The sequence below is a fragment of the Acomys russatus genome, chromosome 8 (assembly GCF_903995435.1).
Source record: "Acomys russatus chromosome 8, mAcoRus1.1, whole genome shotgun sequence".
Classification (NCBI taxonomy): domain Eukaryota; kingdom Metazoa; phylum Chordata; class Mammalia; order Rodentia; family Muridae; genus Acomys; species Acomys russatus.
The window spans coordinates 30590396-30601418 of NC_067144.1; positions in this window are offsets into that span (position 1 = coordinate 30590396).

Below are 11023 nucleotides of genomic sequence, written 5' to 3' on the forward strand. Positions count from 1 at the left end.
GTCAAATATGAGGCACCAGAGTACGGAAGAAAGTCATATCCCACTCTCCACTCAACTGTGGAGAATGTTCTGCCCATTGGCTAGATCTGGGTAGGGGTTTAAAGTTTACTGCCTGTATTGTCCTTGGCTGGTGCCTTAGTTTGAGCGGGACCCCTGGGCCCAACTCTGCCTATCATAATGTTCTACTTGTAGGTTTCTAGGACCCTCTGGATCCTTCTACTTTACTATTCTCCCATGTTTCGCTCAGTAGAAGAACGGATAAAGAAACTGTGGTACATATACAGTATGGAATACTACTCAGCTATTAAAAACAAGGAATTCCCGAAATTTGTGGACAAACGGATTGAGCTAGAAATGATCATAATGAGTGAGTTAACCCAGAAGCAGAAAGACTCAAACGGCATATACTCACTTATATCTGCATACTAGCCCAAGGGGCAAGTCCCATGAAAGCCTTCACTTACCAGAAAACTGGGACAGAGGGGAGGACAGGACATCCTACTGGGACTCTAAATCCACCCTTTCTTTTCCAAAAATGATTATCATTTTTACCAAGATGGACAATATAAGCATTTCTTTACAAGCCAAAGATTTTGCTGGAATCCACCCACATATTCTGCCTTTCTCTTCCTGTTATGTCTGTAGTTTTCCTATCAGCTTAGTTCTATGTGAAATCCAGGATGTGGGTGGTTAACCAAATCATAAGAGGTTACCTAGAAATCATTCCTTTCCTGACACACGTCTTTTTATTTTCAGTGAGACTCTGGCATAATTGACGTGAATGCCAATTGACTGAGAGCACTGTGTTTCCAAATACCTAACTAACTGTGGGGTAAAAGGTGACACCGTTAGATAATTAGTATACTGGAGCTGCAGGTTAAATTTCAATAGAAATGTAAACGTAACTAGATAACAAGAGTACTTCATTTTGTCCACAGAGGAATCCAGCATCTTGTAATGTGCCCTCCAGCTGCAAGCTTTGACTTTCTGTTCTGCGGTCTTTTCAGTTTTCAAAAAGCTTTTCTCCCCACTGTTGCTAAGAGGGAAAAGAAACTGTTGCCAAGTAACAGGAGAAGAGTGTCCAGCACGTATCTGTATTGTCTCCTCAGTTGCATATCAAATCAAAGTCCTCAGCTGTTCTCAAGGACATGGTGTGAGTGAGCTATCACTCGGAACACTGCAATCTACCATTTGAGGTCATGGGGTGCCCTGTTTGTTTGCTAGTGGCATTCAGCCTTATATATGTTTTCATGTCCCACCTTGAGAAACAAGCACATCACTAATGCAATTGCACTTTTCATTTATCTGAAACTCTACTTAACCATAAGTAATTTGAAGACAGATTATTTTTCCCGTTTCATTTCTTCTTCCTGACCAAGAATGGATGTCACATCTGACCTGTTGAGCAAGACTTCCTCACTGTTAACATGTAATAAGCAGGCTAAAGATCTATTATGATTCACCTTGATGTGATCACAGAGTCACTTTGTAGTTTATAAAAGTTCTACCTTTCGTAAAAGGACTTAGGCAAAAGGCATCAGAACCCACAATACAGTAAATGAGCACTCTGGGTAAAGCTCAGCATACCAATCTGTCATGTCCCTCTTAGACAAAATTACTAATCCTGGGTTCTATTCTGCGTTGGCCTATTTGACTTGCCACCCTAGCCATAACTAATTGAACCAATGATTGGCATAATGGGAATCAATCTACTAAAGGTGTAGAGAAATTTAAATGTCTTATTTTGAAAATATATCCTGAAACCTAATGATATTTTAGTGTACAGCAGGGACACACTAAGTCATCTGCATTCAGGACAATCATATAGGGTAGAAGAAATGGTCCTGAAACAAGGAAGGCAAAGCTGAAAGACACTAACCACAGCTCTTATGAGAGGCAGACATTGGCTTTATAAGGCTCGAGCTTATTAACAATATTGATTTTATCATTTTATCATTCTTCCAAATGTCCTCCAGCAAAGCACTCTCTTTTGTCTTGAAAAGATTCTATACCTTCCTGTTCACTGCCAGTTTTTGAAATTTAGCTCCATCTGTCTGCATTAGCCTCCTATCTAAATCAAAATATTTACCCTCTCCCGTTGATCTCTTCTAACCTTTTTTTTTTTCTCAATAGTTAGCTAGGTGTGGATAGGAAAGACATAAATATGATGAATGCTGTCACTGCTTATTTATCTCTGGGGTTTTGTCCCTGGACACCGACCATTCTGACTTACCTGGGGTTAGGTGATCCTAACAAACGGTGTTGTTTGCTTTGCAGAATGAGTGTAATCTCTCCTCGACTGCCATTGGTTTTTTATTTTATTTTATTAATTTATTCATATTACATCTCAATGGTTATCCTCTACCTTGTATCCTCCCATTCGTCCCTCCCTCCCATTTTCCCCTTACTCCCTTCCCCTATGGCTGTGAATGAGGGGGACCTCCTCCCCTGTATATGCTCATAGGGTATCAAGTCTCTTCTTGGCAACCTGCTATCCTTCCTCTGAGTGCCACCAGGTCTCCCCATTCAGGGGACGTGGTCAAATATGAGGCACCAGAGTACGTGAGAAAGTCAGACCTCACTCTCCACTCAACTGTGGAGAATGTCCTGTCCATTGGCTAGATCTAGGTAGGGTTTGAAGTATACGGCCTGTGTTGTCCTTGGCTGGTGCAATAGTTTGAGCGGGACCCCTGGGCCCAAATCTGCTTATCATAATTTTCTTCTTGTAGGTTTCTAGGATACTCTGGATCCTTAAACTTTGCCATTCTCCCATGCTTCTCTCATCTAGAGTCCCAATAGGATGTCCTCCCTTCTGTCCCAGTTTCCTGGTAAGTGAAGACTTTCATGGGACATGCCCCTTGGGCTCGTATGCAGATATAAGTGAGTATATACCATTTGAGTCTTTCTGCTTCTGGGTTAACTCACTCATTATGATCATTTCTAATTCAATCTATTTGTCCACAAATTTCGGGAATTCCTTGTTTTTAATAGCTGAGTAGTATTCCATAGTGTAAATATACCACAGTTTCTTTATCCAAAGAACTCAAGAAATTAAACACCACCAAACCAAATAATCCAATTGAGAAATGGGGCTTGGAACTAAACAGAGAATTCTCAACAGAGGAATATCAAATGGCTGAGAAACACTTAAAGAAATGCTCAACCTCCTTAGTCATCAGGGAAATGCAAATCAAAACAACTCTGAGATTCCATCTTACACCCATCAGAATGGCTAAGATCAAAAATTCAAGCAACACCACATGCTGGCGAGGTGTGGAGAGAGAGGAACACTCCTTCATTGCTGGTGGGAATGCAAACTAGTACAGCCACTTTGGAAATCTATCTGGTGCTATCTCAGAAAAATGGGAATAGAGCTTCCACAAGACCCAGCTATTCTACTCCTTGGAATATACCCAGAAGATGCTCCAGCACACAACAAGTAAATTTGCTCAACCATGTTCATAGCAGCCTTATTCATAATAGCCAGAACATGGAAACAGCCTAAGTGTCCCCCAGTCGACTGCCATTGTTGATCATCCATCCCTTCAGCTGAGGCAGCTCTGATCTCTGTGGTCCTGCTAGGAAACCAGTTGGTTTCCCTTTGTGGATGTTAGGCATTCTGTTTCGTTATGTGGTCCCTGCTTGGGCAACTCTGCATTCTCTTCTGCTTCATCAGTCTCCTTTCTCATTACAGAGGGTACCAAGAGCTGTGAAACTCTACTACCAACAGAGGCTCAAAGAGAAAAGCAAAGAAGTGAAGGCGCTTCTATCTTTTGTCTGATAATGCATCACCATGTTTCCTCCTGGTGCTCCTCATATGAAACGCTACAGATTTCTCTTAGCTCATTAATATTTGAATACAGTAAGTGGAGAGCACCTGAACTCAGAGGAGATAAGAGTGTTAAGAATCCGGACCTAGGATTCTTAACACTCTTAAGAATTTCTTCCTTGTTACTCTGTTGAAGTCTGGCACAATACTGGGCTCTTAAGTACTGCAGCTCAGCCAACACCCAATCGGAGGGTGAGATGCTCAGTATTAGCGATCTCACCTGCAGGTTCTCCTTAGCTGTCTCTAGACATGACTTCCGTGGACCAAGGAAGCTTTACTCTTCAGTGATTGAAGGGGGAAAGCATCATTGAAAGAATATCAAATAATCGCTTCCAATTCTGCCCTCGTGTTTTAAAACTCTCTGGCACTTCTGAGTACCCTAACTTCTCCCTTTCTTCCAAAGGAGGAGGTGGTTAGAGAGATGTTCAGGGCATTTGCAAGACAAAAATCTAGCTAGCCTTCATTATGCATAGCTCATTAGAATTCCTTTTAGAACAGAAAGTGCTTAGAGCTTCTTGTCAGTTTAGTTTACAATTATCCTTGACTGCAACTTCGAAATATCAGAAACCTTTCTAGTCAGCATCACTTGCACTCTCTCTACAGCTTAAACCGGTTTCCTCGCGAGGCTTGAATATGCTTCCTGTCTTTAGTTTCTGTGAGAGCTGGTACTAAATAAAAAGAAAGAAAAACCGGCTACTGACATTTTCTTTCCATCCTGACGTTCAAACATTACCCAACTATGACAATGGATAAGTTTCCACAAAGACCTCTAGGGAGACACAAGATACAGATAGCTCATCGAGGCCCTTAGCATCTGCTTGAGTGACAAAACTTGCACATACAAAAATAACAATATGTCGTATTATTTCAGAGACTGCCAGAGGAATTGTCAGAGACAATAACCACACTGGGAGGCTGCTGGTTCCTAGCTAGCAATCATGCCATTATCGTACAGAATCAGTGATTGGGAAATACAATCACATTTGCATTTAGAAAAAGAAATGACAAGCTGCCTCCTTCTGAAGGCTTGAATGATGTCTTAAGGGAAACACTCATAACAATAAAAAAATAATAATTCATATACCTGCACACCAGAGAGGTAACTAGGGTAAAAATTCTTTAAATGTTAAATGATCTTAAAAACTATTTCTGAATTTTAAGTAAAAGTAGAAATAATTAAAATTTGCTTAGATCTAAAAAAACTATATTTCATTAACCATTGTGTTTTAATACTTAAGCAACATTTTAGAATAAATTTGCTATTATCCTACAGAGACAAAAGGTGTTCACTATGCTCAAATGTACTTTGGAGCTCAATGTCATAAGATAACACCAAGATACATTGAACCAAGGGAAATCTAAATATTGCTCTCTCACCGTAAGTCATCCCAAGGACAACATTCATTTGATGGTGATGGTAAAAGGACAGTCAGCTGCCTTGACTGATGCTTGTAAGACAAATTCCAAAGACAAATTCCATAAAGGGTTCTTGTCCAATAATGAAAAGCTGGTTACACAGAAAAAAAAAAACTAGCTATAATAACTAATATGAGTTAAAATGTAAGATGTTAAAACTCCTGAAATGAAGCTACTCCCTCTTGACCTATGAGCTCTAGTAACATAAATTTATCCTTATAAAGTGCAGTCTGAGGGATAAAGAGAGAAAGATGGGGGAGGACAACTTCTTATTTTTTATTTAACTACATTAACTTGGCCAAGTTGTTTTGAGAGATTCAAATATGATTTTTATAGACTTTTATATTACAGAGTCTTCTGGACTTCACTTCTATTATTCTGTGGGGAAAACCTGTTTTAAATCATTAGCTTTGTTTAAGAAAAATGCTTAGGAAATTATTATTTCATTTTAATGAACGTTATTCATGGAGGAGATTACCTATTTTTCTAAGATTTTTTACAGGGAAAGTCACAGCAAAACACAGTTTAAATATTAACTCAGACGATTATAGATGGATACAGTTGTATTTAAGGCTAATTATATTGCTTCACTTTACAATTATCTCACTCCCATAAAAAACGCTATTGTTAGCAGTGCTAAGACTATGAACTCAACGGCTCCTCCAATATTAAAATTTAATCATGTAAATTTTCTGTTAAGTTATTCCATAGATTTTGAACTTTTTAAAAATTATTTTTAGCATACAACATAACTAGTTTCCTTGTGGCATTTTTTTATCCATTAATTGTTTTGGCTGAATTCCTTTGCATCCCTACTGTTAACACCTCTCTGCCCCAGTCTCTAAAGTATTCTTCCACCCTCATCAGTTACCCCTTCCCCTTTTCATGAAGATGTTTCCTTAAACTAACATGAAATTTACAAAATAATCCAGTATTAAGGATTTCACTGACCTCTGTACCTGCTGTTATATTTAATCATGAAGTCAGAGAGTGAGCAAAGAATTTGAAGTATCTTTGGAACTGTGTAGAGTGACTCGAAGGACGCTTGACAAGAGAACTAAGCAGGACTCAGAAAGACAGACACCGCATGTTTTCATTTATGTGTTGAATATAAAAAACAAAACAACAAGAAAAGGTTATGTATATAGAAGCACCAAAGTAGACTAATGGTTACCAGGGCAGAGAAGGAATGAAATGAGTAGACATGGAACAATGTGTTACAATGTTTATTTATACAGAAGGAATAAATCTAGAGACACAACAAACAGATGAAGTACTGTATGATTCATTTGCATATTAAGACCTTGCCCAAAACAGTATATTCTAAGTGCTTTTACTTCAAAGAATAAATTATTGTGTGAAATGATTAGCACTTTGACTGCATTGCTGTAATAATTGTCTCACTATGGCCATGTGCATGAAACCATAACATAGTAGCTTTAAATCTATAACAAGGGTAAAAACATGTATTTTGTTTATTAAATATAAATTTAAACCCCTCTTAAAATTTTTTTAAATATACATGGCAATATGTGTTGTGGTATTAAGCAATATTAATGGCCTGTTTTATTAATTACATTGTATATAGTATAGGTGTATACAAATGGTATACTAGTGATAATTTGTGAGATCTGATATATATATATATATAATATTTATATGGAAAATAGTAGTTTGTTGTATAATTTATCACCTCATTAAATATTTAGTGATTATTCATAATATTTACTGATAATTACTATATTGATGATTTACTTTTGAATTAAAGATTTATCTTCATTTGAAGAAAATACTCAAGAAGTCATTCGTCTAACCTCTTGATTTTCTTGTTTGACTATCTGAGCTTTATATGAAAACTGTATCACTGGGGGCCACTACCCAACTTAGAGGCAGTACCTTCCCTGTACAGTTATGTACTGCTTTTCTGAAGCTGTAGATAGACCTTAAGGATCTCCTCCTTTTATTAGCTTCCTGAACCTAGTATTCCTGAGTGCTATGCATCTCCCTTCTCCCTCCAAGAAAGAATGTTAAAATTTGGGAAAAAATGGATATACAACATACCACTCCTTTCTGCAGCTTTAATATTCTTCCTTCCTCCTTTTCTAATACTTTATTTTTCCTTGTGGACAGGTAGATGCTGATTTCTGAGTATATGATTTAATTTACTGGTAAGTATATCTTTGAGGTACCCTAGTAGTAGGTACTTTCCTGTATTAAATACCGATCATTGGCGGGGGAGATATTGATATCTTCTTTCAAGACTGAGCCTGATAACACTAAGAATCTTCTGACCTCTATTAAAATATTTATAAAGCATTTTAGTAGTGATGTCACACCTATTTAATTAAATAAGTTACCTCCCCACCAGGACCTGTCATCTCCTTAATCAAAATTGTTGCCATATATTACTATGCCAGATGTGAGTTCCTTCTTGCAGAGTGGGTTTTGAGTCCAATTAGAAAATAGTCAGTTTAGCTATAGCAGTTATGTCACTATTGCACAAATGGCCATCTTGCCTGACAAGTTAAGAACATACTATGTAAGATCAATAACAGAGTAAGAGTGTTGATGCCAATTTTCCTCAAACAGCCCACGTAGGACCTCAAGTAATAGAAAAGCTAGCATCAGTGTGGGAGTTTCCTGCTCAATCCAAGTCTGATTTCTGCAAGTCTTAGAGTCCATAGCAGGTGAAATGTAGAGCAATAGCATTTTTGTGTCTAATTTTGGAATGTCCCCAAAATCAATTGCAATATCCTCATAGTTTTTTTTCTTTATGGGCTACTCTAGTTAAGAATTCATAAGGATGTGTGCAGGCTAATTTTGGAGGAGGGGACCTCAATTGAGAAAATTTCTCTACTACATTCTCCTGTAGACAACCCTGCACTACATTTTCTTAAGTGAGGGCTGACCTCACAGTGGACAGTGCTATTCCTGGGGTGGTGTCCTGTTTGTTTCCAGGAGCCAGGATGCAATGAGTAAGCCATTCAGATCAAACCAGTAAGTAGCACTCCTCCAAGGCTTCTTCATCAGTTTCTGCCTCCAAGTTCTTGCCTTAAGTACCTACCCTGATTTCCCTAGATAATGGATTGCTGCAAGCTGCAAGATGAAGCAAAGCCTTTCCTCTGCAAGTTGTTTTAAGTCATGGTGTTTTATAAGAGCAATAGAAACCTTAACTAAGACAGGATGTGTCCCACCTATGCACCTGGGATGTTCTCCAATAATCTTATGACTCCTAACCATGTCTTTTCCCACCCGTGAGGGCACTTTTATTCAAACCCACCAGTTTTTATTTTTTACCATTCTTTCTGGCTGTTTTCCAAATCTAGATAGAAAAATGGTTAGAATTATCTAATGAAACATTTTTATTAGAAAACAGCCAGTGTCTCTGAAGGCCTAATTCTGTCCATTCTAAGTAAGTGGCATTTGGCCTTGGGGTGCAGTGGTTTTAAGAATAATAAAGATGGAGAAGGATAAACATTATCAAAGTCCAATATTGCAGGGAAAGATGTCATAAATGGCTCATAGGCTATAATCTATGTAGCCTCCATAATCAAGTATTAATGTCCATGAACTATCTGTTCCCCTTGTTATATGCTGCTACTATTCTGTGGGACTGACCTGCATTTCTTCCCTCCCAACAGCATGCTGTCGAGTGGGTCTATGCTGCTCCACCTGCCTCAAGGTCAGGGATGAAGTGTAAGTTGCTGGTTGCTTTGGAAACTCAGTTGTGTCATGTGGTGTTTTTCTGGAAGATGTCTTGTGAAAGGGCATGTGATATTTGGCTGGGAGCACACTCGTGAGAGGGTACAAGATGGTTGGAAGGAGTATAAATAGGACCAAGAACAGTGAGATGATGCTTTTTTCCTTGCTACACTACTAAGGCATGCATCTCTTCACTGGTCGTTGCTGGTCTTCCTTGGTCTTTTCTGCTCTTTACTTTTCAGAAGGAAACATTCCAGAGAACTGTTCATTGTACTCTAGCTAATTCCAGCTGCTTCCCCTGACTCACAGGGATTCCTTGGAGCCTTGCTGTGTCTGCTGGATCACGCCATAGCTACGAATTCCTGTTGCTATTTGGTATTGGCTATTGGACTGGACTGCTGGTTTCCTGACAACACCGAGTGAAATTGGCCCAAGGAACTACGTCTAGACAGGTCCACAAACCATTTTTTCTATTAACATTCTTTCTTCCCTTCCTCTGGTTGGTGGGTTAGAAGGAACATTGACATGTTTAAGATCTGTGAATAAAGTAGGTTGTGAAAAATCTAAGCCCACACAAGGAGGACTAAGGTTGTGTTCTGCCTGCCTGCCTGCCAAGCCTGCTGCTAGCGCTGCGTCATCAGGTTGGATAGGATCTTGACTAGTAAAGTGAGCTTTACCTGTCTACCAACATTCTTGACTGTTGAAAGGAATGTGGACTAGGAAAACTATCTGCCACTAGTATACTTGATTTCAGGGAAGAAATATGTACAACATACTCTAAAGGAGTGATTAGTAATCCCTGAAACAAACTGATTCTTTCCCATCTATATGGTTTCATCATTGTGCCTCCCATGAACAGTTCCTCAGGCTTTGTTAATATGTTCCCCGTGTTTAAATAACATAACAATTGGCTTTTCATTCATATTTTCTCTAGGAGCACTAGCTCGCCATTACTCTTGCCATAGTTGCTCTCAACTGAAGCAAATCTGGCTATGTAGTTTGGCTTTCTGTCACCACCACCACCCCCCCCCCCTTTGGTCGCTTTAACTCTTTAAGAACCTGGTTTACATGTTTATATGTCATACAAAACTGTCAGAATTACTTCTACCTCATAAAGACCATACCCAACCATTTGGCCCAGCAAAACCACTGTCCCTGGCTGCGTGAAAAATTAGGGTTTTCCTCCTTCTATTTTGAAGATTAGATCTTAGGAGTATCTTCTATAATGTCTACCTTAGTCTTTCTCTGTGTTCACTGTTTGAGTCATCCCAGGGTCTTAAACTTTCGGGAAGGACTCCACAGCACAGTTCTAACCTGACCTTGCCTTTCCTTGCCTCCTGTAACTGACTAAACCTGAGAAGTCTCTTTAGCTTGATGAATTTTATGAGAGTCCCTCTCCCTCAAGAAGCGAAGATTTCAACTCAAAGAAAATGGCTTCATCAGAGCTGATGACGATGGCCTTACTCAGCCTGTTCTGTTCTCTTCCTAGTGTCTGGAAATGAGTATGACTCAGAGGCACTGGGAAAGGCTACGTTGACAACTTTACCTGCAATAACCCCACGGGTCTTACTTTAGGAGAAATCTACATACTGAAGTAGAAAGCAAAGGAAAATGAGAGGGGATGAAGTTGAATGGACTATTAGACTGTAGACTAGGAGTCAGTGAGCGCCTGTGATTCTGCTTGCAGTCTTCATAAGACTCATGTATATTTAATGTTTAGCTTCAGAAATAACCTCATAGAGGACATTCCAGGCATAAAAAAACAATTAAAAATAACATGAAGATAGAGGGGGTTCATAATAGTCTGCTTTAAGCTTTCCCTTATCATCAAAGACTGCAACTTAAGTGACCCTCTAAGGGACAAAAACTCATTACTTTTCACTTTTCCAGGTACATTTTTCCTCTCAAAAATGTTATCTTAAATAAATAATGGAATATTAAAAATGATGGGATGTGCTTTTCTAATGATATTGGAAGAATTTTGAGGATATTATCAGTGTATCAAATCAAAAATTTATATTGTCCTAGAAAAAATGCAATGGTCCTCCTACCCTAGAGTGTGGACATAGGATTCCT